The sequence below is a fragment of the Nicotiana tabacum genome, chromosome 10 (assembly GCF_000715075.1).
Source record: "Nicotiana tabacum cultivar K326 chromosome 10, ASM71507v2, whole genome shotgun sequence".
In the NCBI taxonomy this organism is placed as follows: domain Eukaryota; kingdom Viridiplantae; phylum Streptophyta; class Magnoliopsida; order Solanales; family Solanaceae; genus Nicotiana; species Nicotiana tabacum.
In genome coordinates, this window is record NC_134089.1 from 52680064 (window position 1) to 52699435 (window position 19372).

The window sequence follows — 19372 nt, forward strand, 5'->3', positions numbered from 1 at the left end:
AACTAATAGGAAACGGTGTCGTTTCAAAACTAGAGGGGTTGGGTCGGTCCGGGTGGAATGGGTCGGGTTCATCAGTGGGTTATGGGGAAGTGATCTTGGCCGTTGATCAATCTGAGATCAACGGCCCAGATCAGACTGGATTAAAACAACGTCGTTTGGACGCTCTGGGTATCAGCTGGTCTGGACCGGGTTATACAGGGGTTTTGGGTTTGAGTTTTGGGCCTCGAATTAAAAATGAAAAATAAGCCCAACTGATTTTCAACCCAATTTTGCACTCTCTTTTATTATTATTTTATTTTATTTTTTTATTTTAAAACAAAACCTAAGTAAATCAAATTAAAATTAAATAAACACTTAATACAATTATTTGCACACACATATTAAAATATTTAAAACAGGTAAAATCAAACAAAACAAAAATCACGGACGAAGACGCATATTTATGATTTTCTATTTAACAACCGGATTGCGGTTCAAATTACGCATGACACGTACATTTTGTATTTTATTTTAATAAAATGGGAAAAAATCATAAATAATTAACAAAATGCCACGTAAAAATCCGAAAATTGTACAGCAGGACCATTTGTTATTATTTTTCATTTCTTTTTTGGAGCGACTGTCGCGTAAGACAAAAATCACGTGCTCACAGCTGCCCCTCTTTGTTCGGAAACACGAAGAGTTTTCGTGCAAAGATAAAGTGAGCAGATATGAGCGATTTTTGCCTATGGACTACTCCGTGTGAAGCATGTTTTTGAAAGATTTGACCGAATCTTTGCTTCAAAGATTTCCTACATATCCTGGGCTAAACAGGAATCAGGTCAATGTAGTTCGGGAAGCTTCGGTAGCTGGGACTACCATGGGATTGCAACGTTTGCTGTTACTGCTGTTGTTGTTGTCACCTGCTTTACTGACCGCCTTATTACAACCAAAGAAAAATTGAAACTGAACTAAACACTTATATGCATGTCAACTGCTAGTTACAAGATTCCTATCTATGATTCTTTTGCGACTTGATCTTGGGTCTTAGCTGATTCTGCTTGTAGACTCCGATCTGAATCTTGATGCTTGCAAGTTGTAGGTGCTTGTTTAACCTCTGGGATGCTGAGTGAGGCGTGACTGGCAGAGTTCTGAATCTTAATCAAATGTTGGAGTCGATTCGTCTTCCATTTACTCCGATATCTCGGGACATCTTCTTTTTGTCTTTTTCTTCTTTGATTCTGAGTTGAGACTCACTTCGTGGGTCGTTTCGGTCCGTGTGGCTCGAGGTTAGACATGCGGGAGAAAACAAACAAACGAACGAAATTTTCTGCCCCTAGTTTCACTAGGAAAATTTCGTGAATTATTCGCCAGAAAGTTCATAAAATTGATGAAGGAAGATAAAAATGCTCAGTTCAGGGTTGGAGCCCTAATACCGACTAGCTGGGGAGAAGTTCAGCTTAGGGTTTAAAACCCAAACGCTGATTGCAAGGAAAAGCTCAGTATAGGGTTTAAAACCCTGATGCTGGCTGAAAGGAAAAAATTCAGTTTAGGGTTTAAAACCCTAATGCTGACTAAAAGAAAATTCAGTTTAGGGTTTAAAACCCTAATGCTGATTGCATGGAAAGCTCAGTTTAGTTCTTTAAAACCCTAATGCTGGCTGAATGGAAAAAAGTCCAGTTTAGGGTTTAAAACCCTAATGCTGACTAAAAGAAAATTCAGTTTAGGGTTTAAAACCCTAATGCTGATTGCATGGAAAGCTCAGTTTAGGGTTTAAAACCCTAATGCTGGCTGAATGGAAAAATTCAGTTTAGGGTTTAAAACCCTAATGCTGATAACAGGAAAATTAAGTTTAGGGTTTAAAACCCTATTGCTGACTGCATGGAAAAGCTCAGTTTAGGGTTTAAAACCCTAATGCTGGCTGAATGGAAAAATTCAGTTTAGGGTTTAAAACCCTAATGCTGACTAAAAGGAAAAATTCAGTTTAGGGTTTAAAACCCTAATGCTGATTGCATGGAAAAACTCAGTTTAGGGTTTAAAACTCTAATGCTGGCTGAATGGAAAAATTCAGTTTAGGGTTTAAAACCCTAATGCTGATAACAGGAAAATTCAGTTTAGGGTTTAAAACTCTAATGTTGACTGCATGGAAAAGCTCAGTTTAGGGTTTAAAACCCTAATGCTGGCTGAATGGAAAAATTCAGTTTAGGGTTTAAAACCCTAATGCTGACAAAAAAGAAAAATTCAGTTTAGGGTTTAAAACCCTAATGCTGATTGCATGGAAAAACTCAGTTTATGGTTTAAAACCCTAATGCTGGCTGAATGGAAAAATTCAGTTTAGGGTTTAAAACCCTGATGTTGACTAAAAGGAAAAATTCAGTTTAGGGTTTAAAACCCTAATGTTTATTGCATGGAAAAACTCAGTTTAGGGTTTAAAACCCTAATGCTGGTTGAATGGAAAAAGTTCAGTTTAGGGTTTAAAACCCTAATGCTGACTAAAGGAAAAAATTAGTTTAGGGTTTAAAACCCTAATGCTGATTGCATGGAAAAACTCAGTTTAGGGTTTAAAACCCTAATGCTGGCTGAATGGGAAAAGTTCAGTTTAGGGTTTAAAACCCTAATGCTGACTAAAGGAAAAATTCAGTTTAGGGTTTAAAACCCTAATGCTGATTGCATGGAAAAGCTTCAGTTTAGGGTTTAAAACCCTAATGCTGGCTGAATGGGAAAAGTTCAGTTTAGGGTTTAAAACCCTAATGCTGACTAAAAGGAAAAATTCAGTTTAGGGTTTAAAACCCTAATGCTGATTGCATGGAAAAACTCAGTTTAGGGTTTAAAACCCTAATGCTGGCTTAATGGAAAAAGTTCAGTTTAGGGTTTAAAACCCTAATGCTGACTAAAGGAAAAATTCAGTTTAGGGTTTAAAACCCTAATGCTGATTGCATGGAAAAGCTCAGTTTAGGGTTTAAAACCCTAATGCTGGCTTAATGGAAAAAGTTCAGTTTAGGGTTTAAAACCCTAATGCTGACTAAAGGAAAAATTCAGTTTAGGGTTTAAAACCCTAATGCTGATTGCATGGAAAAGCTCAGTTTAGGGTTTAAAACCTTAATGCTGGCTGAATGGGAAAAGTTCAGTTTAGGGTTTAAAACCCTAATGCTGGCTGAAAGGAAAATAATTCAGTTAGGGTTTAAAACCCTAGTGCTGATTAAAGGAAAAATTCAGTTTAGGGTTTAAAACCCTAATGCTGACTAAAGGGAAAATTCAGTTTAGGGTTTAAAACCCTAATGCGTACTTGCTGGGGACAAAGTTCGAGAATACTAAGCGACCTCTTTTTTTGAATTTTCTTGTTTTAGTAGAAGATAAAAGGGAGTTTCGTGGAAACTTACCTTTCGAGTGAATTCCTTATTGCCAAAATATTTCTTGTACCCATGTACCTTCTTCTTTGGGCGACACTTGCTTCTTGCACGGTTGTCTTGGATTACACCTGTTTCAACTTTTCAGACAAAGAACAATTGTTAGTTCGGAAATGACGGTCGGTTTGGTGACCTTGATCGTTCCCGGTTGCTTTGTTGCGTCTTCATTTCTGTTGCGAAATCCTGCCATTGATTTGATTCAAATGGCGAAACTCTTTTGACTGCTCAGGCTTTGTATGTCCAGATTCTGTGATGATTTGCCTCGTAAGGCTCTTTTTTTTTTGTGTGTCCCATCTTGCTTGGAGATTCTCAACGGGGATTTTATTGGGGATACTCTATGGGGATTTGTACAAAAGGAAGCTCTGTGGGGGGGGGGGGAATATTTACAAAGTGAATTCTTTGTGTGGATTTTTGTACAACGGGGCATGCTGGGGATTTGTTTCGAAGCGGGCTTTCTAGGCTTGGTTGGGGTAAGCTTGTTGGGGAATTTTTACAAAGGGACTCGCTGGGGATGTGCTGGGGAAATTCCAACGGGGATTTTTTTTTTTTTTTATATATATATATATATTGGGGAGACTCTGTGGGGGATTGTACAAGGGGAGACTCTGTGGGGATTCGTCCGAAGGCGGACTTGCTGTGGGAAATTTCTTTTTTTTTTTTACTTCGAACGCCATCAAACATCATGATTTATCAGGATTGGACAAACGTACCAACGAAACGAGGCGTTTTTCCTTCATGAAACGGAATTCCGTGCAACCAAACCTGCCACCTGCCCTTTCCGGTGTATCTTGAACTCGGGGTTAAAACACAAAAGGGATTCTAAGAGAAACAAAGAAAGGAGAAAACAAATTTCAAGAAGGGAGTGTCCTTTTTGGGACGAGAAAGACTTATCTGAGGAAGATAACGCTGGCTTTAAGTGACATGACATGCTCTTTGGACTAGACGCCTGACCTTCCATGAACTTGCGTTTCCCTGAACCAAAACGGATCTGTGATTCCAAACCGGTGGAACTTTGCCGAAACCTCCTTAGGTGGAGTCACTCTTTCGGCCAACAGCGCCCTTTGCGGGTTTTCGCTGGCTGACCTCTCTTATTTCTCTTCCTGTCATCGCTTGATAGCACTCTTTGTGAGTTTTTGCTAAGCAAGCTCTCTCATTTTGGTCTCTCTACTCCCGTCGCCTCGCGGTGCCCGAAGGTTTTCACCGACGAGACTCTCTCATTTTATCTCTCTCAATTCAGAGGGTGCCGGTCTCCATTTGTGACGCTTATTGGTTTCCCACTATCTTTGGTAATTGATTTGAAAGCTTGTGCTTGGTAAAGAGAGGTAGATGATACTAACTTCTAAACTGCTCGACGTGCCCCGGTTTCAATTTCAGGGTGAATGGGATTTTATTGTTGGTATGACTGAACCTCAGGGAGAGGCTGCCTACGTATCCTTTCGGAATCAAGTCAAACGTAGTTCAAGCCTCAATCAATGTTTTGTTTTTGTTTTTTTTTGTTTTTGTGTTTTTTTTTGTTTTTTTTTTGTTTTTTTTTTTTTTGTAAGCGGCTCAAAGGCTTGTAGAGAGAATTGGGTAGTGTTTGGGGAGTAGTGGGGAATAAAACCTCCTTCATTTCAAAATGTGTCAAGACTACTGGAGTATAATTCAGACGTAGTATCTCTTGACTGCATCTGCATTTACTGCTGTTTCGGGGTCATTTCCTTCGATATCACCTAAATACAATGCTCCTCTCGGCAATATCTTTCTTATGATGTATGGGCCTTTCCAATTTGGAGCAAATTTCCCTTTTGCTTCCTCATGATGCGGCAGAATACGCCTCAGTACCAGTTGACCTACTTCGAAATTCCTGGGTCGGACCTTCTTGTTGTAAGAACGGGCCATTCTTCGTTGGTACAACTGTCCATGACAAACCGCGGCCATTCGCTTTTCATCAATCAAAGTCAATTGCTCTAACCGAGTCTTGACCCACTCGCTGTCTTCGATTTCCGCTTCGACAATGGTTCGAAGCGAAGGAATTTCTACCTCTGCCGGTATTACAGCCTCAGTCCCATAAACCAAAAGATAAGGAGTCGCTCCTACTGATGTGCCTACCGTAGTGCGATACCCCAACAATGCAAATGGTAACTGCTCATGCCACTGTCGGGAACTTTGGATGGTTTTCCTCAAAATCTTCTTGATGTTTTTATTCGCTGCTTCTACAGCACCATTGGCCTTTGGCCGATAAGGAGTAGAATTCCTATGCGTTATTTTGAATTGCTCGCATACATCTCCCATCAAGTGACTGTTCAAGTTTGCTGCGTTATCTGTAATGATAGTCGCAGGAATACCGAAACGACAGATAAGATTTGAGTGTACGAAATCCACTACAGCTTTTTTAGTGACCGACTTGAGAGTGACAGCCTCTACCCATTTTGTGAAGTAATCGATGGCAACCAGTATGAATCTGTGTCCATTCGAAGCCTTTGGTTCGATTGGTCCAATGACATCCATGCCCCAGGCGACAAATGGCCAAGGTGCAGACATGGGATGCAACTCCGTGGGAGGTGCATGAATCAAATCACCGTGCACCTGACACTGATGACACTTCCGAACGAAGCTAAAGCAATCCTTTTCCATGGTTATCTAGTAATAACCTGCTCGAAGGATTTTCTTCGCTAAAACATACCCTTTCATGTGAGGTCCGCACACACCTGCGTGTACTTCGTGCATGATCTTCCTCGCCTCCTCGATATCAACATATCTTAGGAGATTGAGGTCCAGGGTCCTCTTATATAACAATTCCCCGCTCAGAAAGAAACCACTTGCATGTCGCCTAATGGTCCTCTTTTGATCTCCAGTAGCATGCTCGGGGTATTCTTGTGTCTTCAGGAACCTCTTGATGTCATGGTACCAAGGCTGCGTATTTGATCCCGCCTCGATTACGTTGCAGTAACCGTGTCTTTCCTTGATTTGGATTTCCAAAGGATCGACGTGGGCGTTGCCCGGGTAGGGTAGCATTGAAGCCAAAGTAGCAAGTGCATCTGCCAGTTCATTGTGACACCTCGGGATATACCTGAACTCTATTGATGTAAAGCGCTTGCCGAGGTCCTCCACATGCTGTCGGTAAGGGATAAGTTTGACATCCCGAGTTTCCCACTCGCCTTGGGCTTGCCGGATAATCAAGTCAGAATCTCCCATAATCAGTAAGTCTTCGACATCCTGATCGATTGCCATATGCATGCCCATTATGCAGTCTTCATACTCAGCTGTATTATTTGTGCAAAAGAAACGAAGTCTAGCTGTGGCGGGATAATGCTGACCAGAAGGCGAGATCAGAATTTCAGAATTGCCCCAATCCCTACACATTTGGCATTCACGGCTCCGTCAAAGAACATCTTCCAAACATGAGCGTCCTCCGAGACCACTTCTACAGTGTTCACTTCTTCATCTGGAAAGTAGGTACTCAATGGCTGGTATTCCTCATCGACCGGATTTTCGGCCAAATGATCTGCTAGCACCTGGGCTTTCATTGCCGTGCGAGTGACATAGACTATGTCGAATTCAGTAAGCAGGATTTGCCACTTGGCCAGTCTCCCAGTAGGCATCGGTTTCTGAAATATATACTTCAAAGGATCCAACCTGCTTATGAGGAACGTAGTGTGGGCTTGGAGATAATGTCTCAGCTTTTGAGCAACCCACGTCAGAGCGCAACATGTCCTTTCCAGCAGAGTGTATTTGGCCTCGTAGCCGGTGAATTTCTTGCTCAAGTAGTAGATTGCTTGCTCCTTCTTTCTGGTTATGTCGTGTTGCCCTAGGACGCAACCGAAAGAGTTCTCCAAGACTGTCAGATACAAGAAAAGTGGCCTTCCCGGTTCTGGAGGGACTAAGACTGGGGGATTCGAAAGGTATTCTTTGACTTTATCAAAGGCTTCTTGACACTCAGTTGTCCATTTGATCGCCGCATCTTTCCTTAACAGCTTGAATATGGGCTCACATGTGCTTGTCAGCTGGGCAATAAACCGACTGATGTAGTTCAACCTGCCCAACAAACTCATTACGTCTTTCTTCGTTCTCGGGGGAGGCAAATCTCTGATAGATTTTATCTTAGTTGGATCTAGTTCGATACCTCTCCTGCTTACGATGAAGCCCAAAAGTTTGCCCGACGGAACTCCGAAAGCACATTTGGCTGGGTTCAGCTTCAAGTCATACTTCCTTAATCTCTCGAAGAACTTCCTCAAATCTTGGATGTGATTATCCTGCGTCCTGGACTTGACTATCACGTCGTCCACGTACACCTCTATTTCCTGATGCATCATGTCATGAAAGATGGCAGTCATGGCCCTCATGTAAGTAGCCCCAGCATTCTTCAAACCAAATGGCATGACCCGATAACAGTAGGTGCCCCAAGGCGTGGTGAAGGCAGTTTTCTCGGCGTCCTCTTCATCCATCAATACCTGATGATACCCAGCGTAACAATCTACGAAAGACTGTATTTCGTGTTTGGCGCAATTATCAACGAGGATGTGGATGTTGGGCAGTGGGAAATTATCTTTGGGACTTGCTCTATTCAAATCTCGGTAATCTACACATACCCGAGTCTTCCCGTCCTTTTTCGGTACTGAAACCACATTCGCCAACCATGTTGTATATTGGACTACCCGAATCACTCCCGTTTTCAGTTGTTTAGTGATCTCCTCTTTAATCTTGTCAATGACCTCAGTTTTGAACTTTCGTTGCTTTTGTTGAACTGGAGGACAATCAGGATGAATCGGCAATTTATGAACCACTAGATCAACACCTAGTCCCGGCATGTCATCATATGACCAAGAAAACACGTCTTTAAATTCAAAAAGAAGTTGAATTATAGCATCTCGTGTTTTCTTGTCCGTGTGAATGCTTATCTTAGTCTCCCGGATTTCCTCTAGGGTTCCTAAATTTACCGGTTCAGTGTCATTCAGATTTGGCTTAGGTTTATTTTCGAAATGTTCCAACTCTCGGTTTATTTCCCTAAAAGCCTCTTCTTCGTCATATTCTGGTTCTGAGTTCATTAATTCATAGTTAAATAGCTCGTTGTGATCTGGGCGTGAAGTCCGCAAGCATGTCATATTTAAAGCCGCATTATTATAACTGAAAGGAAAGATAAAAGGAAAAATAACAAAAATCAGAACAAAAGAAAGAATGGGAAAGCAATGATGATTTTTTTTTCATTTTCTTTGGAAAGTTGGAAGACAACAATGTTTACAACTCAGGAATTCAAAACAACAATTGAAAGGAAGAAAACGTTCAAGTTATGTCCTGGAGACAACTTGTGACACAGGAAAGGTGGCAGGACAGGTCTACCCGGACTTCCGTCTAGTCGGGAATGGCGTGGCCTCCCAGTTTTGAAGTTTGGCGTTCGGCCCCACGTACATCATCTCAGCAGTGCTTGTGCCTTCACCTGGTTAAACCATGTGGACCTCGTAGAGCATTTCTCTCATCGCCCCACATATCTCCTCGATTTACTCAGCTGTGAAGACCTCATCATCTTCTTCTTCGACGTACCTTGGCCTGATGAAGGTTTCATACAAATCCGGCAATGGTTGAGGTAACTTCCAAACCTCATTTCTCCTTTTCTTTGCCCACTCTTCGTCTGCTGGAGTAGGTTTGAAGCCTAGTCCAAAGGGTTTCTTGGTGACTGGCAAGGTAATGGGTTCTGTTATTTCCTGAAGGGTTCGTCCAAGCCCTTTTCCTGGCCTAAATCCGTGCCGGATCATCTCTTTGGCCACCATAACCGAGGCGTTAGACAAGAAAGGCTGGGGGCAGGGTATTCCCTCTTCGTGCTGCTCTGCCAGTACAATTTCGAAAGCTTGATAGACCGTATGTTCGCTCCCTTCTCTTGGTTCAAGATATGGGATAGATGGGTCCCGATAAATAGAATGCTCATCTTCTCCGTGGACCACGATCTCTCGGTCTTCGTACTCGAACATCACCATCTGGTGAAGAGTGGAAGGCACAGCTCCTGCCGCATGGATCCAAGGTCTGCCGAGGAGAAAATTGTAGGATGTGTCCATGTCGAGCACCTGGAAGGTTACTTCAAACTCGACTGGTCCTATGACCAACAACAGGTCTATTTCCCCCATGGTATCTCTCTTGACGCCGTCGAAGGCTCTTACGCAGACATTGTTGGGTCGGATTCTTCCGGTCCCAATTTCCATTCTTTATAGCGTGGGGAGCGGGCAAATGTCGACACCTGATCCCCCATCCAACATTACCCGCTTGACATAGTAGTCCTCGCATTTAACTGTTAGATGCAAGGCCTTGTTGTGTGCCGCTCCTTCCGGGGGTAAATCATTCTTGTTGAAAGAGATTTGGTTAATGGCGAAGAATCTTTCTGTCATCCGCTCTAGTTGTTCCACTGAGGTTTCAACTGGCACATATGCTTCATTCAAGGTCTTCAGTAAGATCTTTTGATGCTCGGTCGACCTCATCAACAATGACAGCATGGACACTTGCTCGGGGTACTTGCGCAGTTGATCTATCACTTCGTAATCCGGCATTTTCATTTGTTGGAAGAACACTTCCGCTTCTTCAACGCTTACTGGCTTCTTTGGTGGGAAGCGCCTTTGTGTGGCGTTGTTCAGCTCTTGGGTATTTGAATACCTTCCAATGAAAGTATTTTCTGGAAGTTCTCCCATGACCTCTTTACCTTTGTACATTACCAAAGTCTTTTGATAATTCCACGGCACTGTGGACGGGTTGGTCATTGGCTTTTGTGGCACGCGTCCGATAACCACTGGCTCATTCAGCCGAGGTGGTTGAATCGTTCCCCGGACCACATAGGCCCCTTTTGGCACGTACATAGGTTTTGTCTTTTTGATCCCGAAGTTCTGCGTCTTCTCAGCTCGACCTCGTGGTATGTAAATAACTCCACCCTTTACCGGTACCACTTTCTTCTCCACCTTCTTTTTTAGGCTCTTTCTTTATAGCTTTGGCCTCCTCCCCCTTTTCTGGTTTCTGGTCTGTCTCGGGCCTCTTCCCCGTGTCGACAATGGCAATTATGGCTTTCAGAGCAGGGTCGAATTGTTTGTCTTCGCAAATCATTCCGATCAGCGACCCATCATTGTGAGCAGGTAATGGATTGTTAGTTACATTCGGGATCTCCTCGTCCCTTAGCACTATTTTCCCTTGCTCTATCAAATTCTCGACCACTCTTTTCAACGACCAGCAGTCATTTGTATCATGTCCCTCGGCCCCTGAATGATAGGCGCATCTGACTCCAGCTTTGTAAGAAGGTGACGTCGGGTTTTGCCTTGTTTGAGGGATTGGTTGCAAGAAACCCAACTGGACTAGCTTCGGGAACAAAGTAGAGTATGGTTCACCGATGGGCGTGAAAGTCCGCCTTCGAGGTGGCTCCTGAGGGTGAAAGTTATTCTGCGGGGGTTGTGGGTTATAGTGGTTGCGGTAAGGAGGCTGATTTCTGGGAGGTGGAGCTGGGCCTCGGTTGGCTTGTTGCGGCGGATGGGTATAAGGCTGGGCATTCATGACCATATAAGGTTGATGAGCATATGCCAAATTTGAGTGGGGGTAGTAGTGTTGTGGGGTTCTTTCCGGGAAACGAGGTCTGGGATGACGATACTCCCTTGCTTCCGAGGCTGCCATGGTCGTTTCTTCCTTCTTTTTCCCTCTTGTCATTCCTCCGGACCCGCTTTGGACGGCTTGGGAGGTCGCCCTTATGGCTGCTTGACTCAGAATCCTACCTGTTTTCAGACCATTTTCCACCATCTCTCCAATCTTAATCGCTTCCGCGAATGGCTTTCCCATGGCTGACATCATGTTTTGAAAATAGTCAGACTCTTGCGCCTGGAGAAAGGTAGTGACCATTTCCACTTCATCCATGGGAGGCTTCACCCTTGACGCCTGCTCACGCCACTTAATAGCATATTCTCTGAAGCTTTCCGAGGGTTTCTTCTTTAAATTCGACAGAGAATTTCGGTCTGGTGCGATGTCGATGTTATACTGGAATTGTTTCACAAAATCTCTGGCGAGATCATCCCATATATGCCATCGGGACATTTCCTGGTCCATATACCATTCCGAAGCTGTCCCTACTAGACTTTCCCCAAAGTATGCCATTAGCAGTTCTTCTTTTCCGCCGGCTCCCCGCAATTGGTTGCAGTATTTCTTAAGATGTGCAATGGGGTCACCGTGCCCATCGTACTTCTCAAACTTTGGGGTCTTGAAACCCACTGGCAGGTGTACGTGAGGGAACATGCATAGGTCGGCGTAAGAGACGCTCTTCTGCCCGCTCAATCCTTGCATATTCTTCAGACTTTGTTCAAGGCTTCTCATTCTCTTGGCCATCTCATTTTGTTCTGCAACTCTGGGGTTCTGATCCTGCCCGGGTGAAAGCTCGCACTGAGGCAGTGGAGGATTAGTGTTGGTAGTGAACCTAGTTGGTTCCATTGAGAGTGAGGGTGCTTGGAATGTAAAAGAGGATGAGTCAAAGCTTGGCTTGTACGCAACAGGCTGTGCCGTAGTCGGGCAGGGCAGGGCAGTAAAGATGTTCATGCTTGCATCGGTGGCTGACATTCGGGGATGAGGCTCAGAAGGCGATCCAGCAGAGAAGACTGAGGTGGCTGGGTACCCAAATGGGGTAGCAGGATAATTTATGGGGACGTTAGAAGTCCCACTTGACCTGGAGAATAATTCAGGGAATCCGGGGACGACACTTGGCGGCTCTTTCCCATTATTCCAGTCGTCCAGCATTTCCAACATGCGGAGCCGTAGGATTCTATTTTCCTCCGCAGTTGCGGATTCAGGTATGAGGACGGCTGAGATCGAGCTCTCCTCGGAAACAGGGATTGTTTGCAACGGCATTTCTGAATACATTTCCACACTTCCCTTTGACCTGGTGAAGTAAGTGTGAGTACTGCTTCTGGTCCTAACAAAAGGTAGTTGAACACTTCTCTTTGACCTCGTGAAGTATGAGTGCGAGGCCAGACTTTCACCAAACCAACCGTCTTTTCAAAAACCCTGGAGGTACTCAACGACAAACGCACGGTTAATTTGTAGAAAATAACAGATAGGAAATCTCACGTTAGGTATGATGCACCTATACAGTTAAGTGGATTACTACATGTTTGCTACGAGAGCATGCGTCGTTCCGGCATTTTTCCTCTTATTATTATTTTCCTTTTTTTTTCTTTTTCTTCTTTTTTTTTATGTTTTTTTTTATTTTGCAGTAAAAGAAATGCGACCGGATCCGATGAGGATTGCCTACGTATCACGATGCCTACGTGAATTAGATCATTACGTAGTTCGAAACACACAAATGAGCGTAGAAAGCAGCACACCTTTTATTGTTAAAATGGTCTATTACAAGCTATATTTTGCAAAAGGAAAAACAAACTTTGAAAATAAACCTAGACTCAAAACAGACTAAAATCACTCTTACGGAAAAACAGGTAGAAGATGCTAAGACATAGACTTGTCTTATGAGTACATTATGGTTTTGAGAATTGGTGTCCGCGGGGCATCGTTCGGCCTCGCCGCGGTCCTAGGTGTGAGATCCCTCTCGAGTTGTTCCAGCTCATGCATGGTCTGCTTGACATAACTCATCACTGTCGAAAGGACGGTAACGCTGGTCATGTTCTCACATCGTAGACATCGTCTGGTGATGGCATGGGCAATGGCCTTGATCCTATTTCTGGTTTGCTTCTTCTCTATAAGTAGGCATTTTATCTGATCGTTGCACATCTTGAATACCTGAGCATCCTGAATATGCTGATTCTTCAGTTGCCGTACTTCTAACTTCATTCGGGCCAACAAGTCGTACCAGTATCTGCTCTCAATTTGGAGATCCTTGGCCTGATTGGCTGCTTTGATCTCAAGTGTAGCCATCTCTCTCTTCATTTTAGCAACAATTTTCTCGTGGTCGCCTTCCAATTGATTCAGGTATCGGCGATGCTTATCTGCTCTTGTATCCCACTGTGCCCTGAGCTTGGCTATGACGTTTTCAGATTTCTCCAAACCATCTTGCCATTCCCTGATTTCACTTTTTAGCCTTTTTATCAGCTGCTCGTCTGATCGACGCCTTAGCTGTTTATCCGCATCCACCCTTATTTGTTTGATCTGGGCTCTGAGCATTTCTTTTTCCTGAATTAACCTATTCCGCTCTCCCAGATTGGTAGCAACTTGCACGTTGTGCTCATATTTCAAGCTTTCCACTTGTTGCTTTAACCTGCTGATTTCGGCGCAATAGCCTCTTTCTTTCGCTAACCAATCCCACTGCCTTTGCGATGATTCGGTGAAATTCCGGATGTGGGGTCTCTTAGCCGGCCTTTCATGCTCAAGTTCCCTTCTATACCATGCAAGGTAACCTGGCGCCGTCTCTCCTTTGTCTCGATCCCGCACGCAAGTATCTGATTTCAAATATTGACACTCACTCCAGATTTGGCGAATTTTCATTTCTGGAAATTGTCCGTTAGGACCTATCTCAACTGCTTGAGTGCTAAGATCTTCCTCATGAGGTGCTGTCTGGCATCTTCCGAGCTGTCTCAAAACTCGGCAGGGCGCGTAAGGTTGAATGCTCTTGATCCCCATCAGTAAGAAATGAGTTTTAGCTGCCGACATATATAGGATCTCATCAACAGGCAACCATCCTAGCGTCCATTGTATTTGGATGGCAGTAAGAGCTTGAAAGAACGAGGTCCATGCCAGGACTCCTTTGGGCAAACTGATCTCTTTGGTTCTCGTGTAAAATTCTTCTATGCAAGTCTTTTCTGGGGAACCATGGCTCAAAATCTCGGAATGATGGCAGAGGTGCTCGGTCATCCATATTTGTAGGAGCAAGTTACAACCTTCGAAGAAGTTTCCCCCAGCTTTACAAGCTGTAAGAGCTCGAAAGATGTCAGATACCACTATAGGTGCGAGAGTACTGTCATTTTGCGTGAGTAAAGTGCTGACGACCCCGGATATCTTCAAATCAATGTTTCCGTATTTCCTTGGAAATACCAGAAGGCCTAGGAACATCATCATGAAAGCTACCCGTCTGTGTTTGTCCCACTTATGACGAACACCTTTGCTGCACAGTTTGTTGATTGGATTATTGAATCCCCCCTCATGACCGTACCTATCATATATGAAGCATGGAGTACAAAATCCGGCTGCCAGATCCGGGTTGTGGACCGTTCTGGGTATCTTCAATGAATCTAGGAACCGATGTACCGTGACAACTCTTGGGGCGACCAAGTATTTTTGCCTCAACGGAAGTTCAGCATTCCCGAGGTACCCGGCCATTTCTTCCAAAGTCGGGGTGAGTTCAAAATCAGAGAAATGGAAAACATTGTGCGCCGGGTCCCAGTAGGTAACCAGAGCTCTTATGATATCTCCCCGAGGCTGGATTTCCAACAAACCCACGAGACCTTTCAGATATTTCTTGACCTCATTTTGTCCTTCAACACCTAGATCATTCCACCATAGCCGTAACTTGACAGGGATCTTGGTCATTATTGAAAAATGTTCATTTTGCATCGTGCTCATCCTGCACATTTATTAAGGTGATTTTAACAAAAATGACTTGACTCAAAAATATTTTACAAAGGGGATCAAGTTTTGAACACGGCCTTTAAACACTTCGGGGACGAAGATTTTAAGGCTGTGTGGGTCAACTGGATAAAAATGCTAAACAAGACCCAAAGGTGGCTGTTTATGCAAAGTGAGTCTTCCGGCGTCCCTTTTCGGGAACATTTGGCTATTTATGACAAAACATCATCACCTGACTTATTTATGACTCTTTTAAAATTTGACACATTTTTTTTTTTATTTATTTATTGATTTTGGCTATTTTAGCAAAAATGGGGTTGAACCCGACGAGGGTTGCCTACGTATCTCACATCCGGCGAGAATCAAACCGGCGTAGTTCGGGCTATCGTGAATAGAGAAAATCAAATAACCCTAGAAAACAAGAATACATATTTTTATACTATTTTTTTTCTTTTGAAAAGAGATAAAGACTAAAGAAAATATTTATTATTTTTTTTAGGAAATATTTGGACTATTAGTCTGAATTTATAAAAGGGGTGCTACGAAAGAAACAATATTTTTTTTGAATTATGAATTTTCCTTTTTTTTTACTTTTAAATAAATACCTTCTCTTTTTTTTTTATTTTGAAAATGATAAAAAGAAAATTTTTATATTATTTTTTCTTAAATCAAACTAGAAGACAATCTTTTTTTTTTATATATATATTTTTTAGAAGAAATTCCGGCGAGGTTTCGACACTACTCGGACATTGGTTTTTCCAAAAGAAGTAATTATCTCCCTACGCTGCTATTTTTCCCTTTTATTTTTAGAAACCGGTCAGCATGCGGAACTGAAGCAAATAAATGCGCAAAACAAATAGGATGCAGCAGGATGGTCTTTTCATTTCAGGTTGCTAGTCCTAGACGGACCCAACCCCTGTGTTGAGTCCCCTAAGTCAAATGCAACATGATGCAAATAAGCGTTCCTACTAGGGATCCGGCATGAAGTTTCGTTATACTAGGTTCACAACCTGGGTATTTGTTCTAGACTGTGTACCCGAGCGGACAACTCGAGTCGAGGAGGGGGCTACGTACCGGGGACCCGCGAGATCGTCCGGCTTTGTAACTTGTCCGACCTCTTTCTTATTTCAGGTATTGACACTAACAGAATAGGGAGTCTCGACCAGCGAGCTTCTCCCCGGAGGTAAGAAGAGAAGGGTTTCGGCACAGTTTATATACAGTTCAGATAATATCAAAGCGGTAAAAGACAACATTTAGCACGTTATGCAAAAACATGTAATAAAGATTAGATAATAAAGCCAAATATAACAATTATTCTAAGCTCGAATTCTCGAACCCTGAACCAGTGGTTCTGGGTTTACGTCCCCAGCAGAGTCGCCAGAGCTGTCACACCTCCTTTTTGCGTGCCCGCCCCGAAGGGTTAAATACGCGAGGGGAGTTTTTCCAATTTAAGTGACAATATTCGAAATGGGATTATTTATTTAATTCAGAGTCGCCACTTGGGAAAGGTTTGGCTTTTGGTGTCCCAAGTCACCGGTTTATCTTGAATCCCAAATCGAGGAAATTTTCGACTTTTCCAAATGAAGTCTGCGAACCAGAAATTCTAAGTAAGGAATTTTGTTGACCCGAGGGAAGGTGTTAGGCACCCTCGAGTCCCGTGGTTCTAGCACGGTCGCTTAAATTGTTATAATGGCTAAATATCTTATTTAAATACATGTTATGACTTACGTGCTTTTATTAAGTTTAAACCGCTTTTATTATTATCATTTATGTTTTTATAGAATTGCAACGTCGTGAAAATGTATCTCGAACTACGTCGCAATCAATGCACCCGTAATTGTTAAACACATTTCGACTCCGTTGAGATTTGGATTCGGGTCACATCAATGCGCACCCAAGTTTAAGAATGTAATTTAATCGAGCCGCGCCTAAAGAGTTTAACGCATTATTATTTTTGGAGAAGGCCATGAAATTCACTAAACGGCCTATCCTGAATTCTAGATATTTATTATGGTTAATCATTGAGGGCCCCGCGATTTGCATTTTCATTTAGCGAGGCTCGTCTCATTATTTTAGAAGAGGATATCCTAAAGTGACTACATTTCTATAATGTTTGTTTCCAGAAATAGAAGAAAGAAAATGTATGCTAATTGAAGTATATGCTTTGGCCTAAACCGGACTCTTATCAATTTCTGATTAGTTACTTATAAAGTGAAGAGATGTCATACCTTACGAAAATGCTTTGGTTGGACAAAGAAATTACATATGAGATTGACGAAATACAACACTTAATCCGAACCACATCCTAAAGTCGGATTTAAATTAACTTGCTTAAACAGGATTAAAGAATTCCTTATCAAAGGATGTTACTGATGATGTTCGAAACTAATCTTGTAAACTGCCTAAAGGGAATCGAACTGGGTGATTCAAAACTATATCATATTTGGTTAGATTTAAAAGCCACTCGCCCCTACTTATTCAAAGCATGCTGAAAGAGTGAACTTAATTTTAACAATCGCACTAAATAGTTTCACATTCCATGAATTGTATTTACATCTTGTATACTACTAAACGAATCAAATACCACAGTTTCAAATTAACATAAACTTTAATTAAGTACAAACTTACTAATATATTCTCTATTAGCTATAAACTAAAATTTACACAACTTAACAACATTTATGAAAAGGCAGTCAGTAAATAGCGGGTGATTATAACTCCTTCAAATCTTTCTATTCATGCTTTTCAATGTTACATTCAGCTACACCAATGTGAGACTCGAGATGTGTACCTGGAAATACTGAAAATGCAAAGGAGAAAGGAAGAAGATAGGGAAATCAGCAGCAGCAAGAAACAGAATAGCAGCAGCAACAACAAGCAAAATAATTGGAATAGAATCAAGATCCCAGCTAGACCAAATCCCAGAGTAAACCAACAAACCAACAGCAGACTCAGTTGGATTTAGAAGAAATCAGTATTGGACAAACAGGTCAAGACCATTGAAGTCAAGACAGCAAGAAGAATGCAATTTCTAGTTTTGTCTGTCTGTGTTATCAAACAGAGTTCTTTTCCAGTTTTCTGCTTTTCAGAACTTCAAACTCTCAATCTCCAAACTAAGTTTTCTGTGTGTATTCTCTTTTTCTCTGTCTGTGTGTGTGTATCTATGTCTATCTTAAGGTCTGTATGCCTGTCTATGTGTGTATGTGTATGTATTTTGCTCTCTCTTCTCGGATCTATCTGATCCTCCTCCTTTTTTTTTAAACTGATGGAAGTCCTCCTTTTATAAGCCTCAAATCATCCCTTTAACAGCCTGTTTAGATCATCAGAACACCTTCCCATATGCTACCCCTTTTCAGTTTCCACTTAGCTAATTAAGTATAAACCTCCCCCATCATATTCCCTGGCAGTCTTACTTTTGAGTAATGTTTATTATTTCTGAAACTAAAGTAGAGTATGGGCAGCAGAATGTAGTCTGACGGCATATGCTGTCAAACTGTTTTAATTCAGAAAGGGGGCCTTTATGCACATGTTGTGCACAAGTGCACGTGCTATCAATTCAATTTGCAATTACAGACCACACCTTAGATTTCTGAAATCCAATTAATAACTATAAGTAACTAGACTCAGTTCCTAATTAGATTCAGGCAATGCTTGACAGCAGCAGGTCAATTTGTTATTGTTTGGACAATCGAAACTAATTGACGATATATGTCGACTCGACTATACTAATCATAACATGTACAATCGTAGTCAAAAATCAGGCATTTAACAGTATCGAACACATGACTCGAATCATACTGACCAAGCAGAATTGTACTGGGGAATCAATTGATCAGTCAAATTTGAGGTTCGATTAATTGCACAGCACACACATATACACATTATCAGTAAAAATAGAAGAGGGATTCAATCAAACACAGAGGTTCAGGTAAGGTGGACAAACAACAGTTGATAAAAATTCAAAGACACAAATTAAAACAAAACATGAACAGACCTTTAATCAGCACATGGAATAAAGAAAAGAAAACAAAACAAAACTCACCTTAAATCCCGAAAAAATCAAAGAGCCTCAGGTTGGATTCGAACAGGCCTTTCTTAAGGCTGAACGGACTTTAATCGAAGTGTTTCTCAGATGAGAAACACTTCGATTAAGGTCCATTAGACCTTAATCTCTTTGGCTTAAACGGATACGGACCAGTGACGAGGAACCCTAAGGTTCCAACAATCAGATCTGGGATTCATGCTTCCCTGGTCAGATTCGGACCAAACCAAGCATGGTTTGGTCACGAGGGGGTTTGGGGAGTGTCTGGTGTGAAACTGGGGTCAAACGGTGTAAGTCAGGTTCCGACTCGAATCTTCAAATGAAGATTCGAGAAGGTGGGAAGGGATTCGAGCTAAGTGGTTAACAGATCCATGTTCAGGGTTGTGAGGTGGTTCTATGGTGTTCAGGCGGAGGTCACCGGCGTTCATGCCGCCGGGTTTCT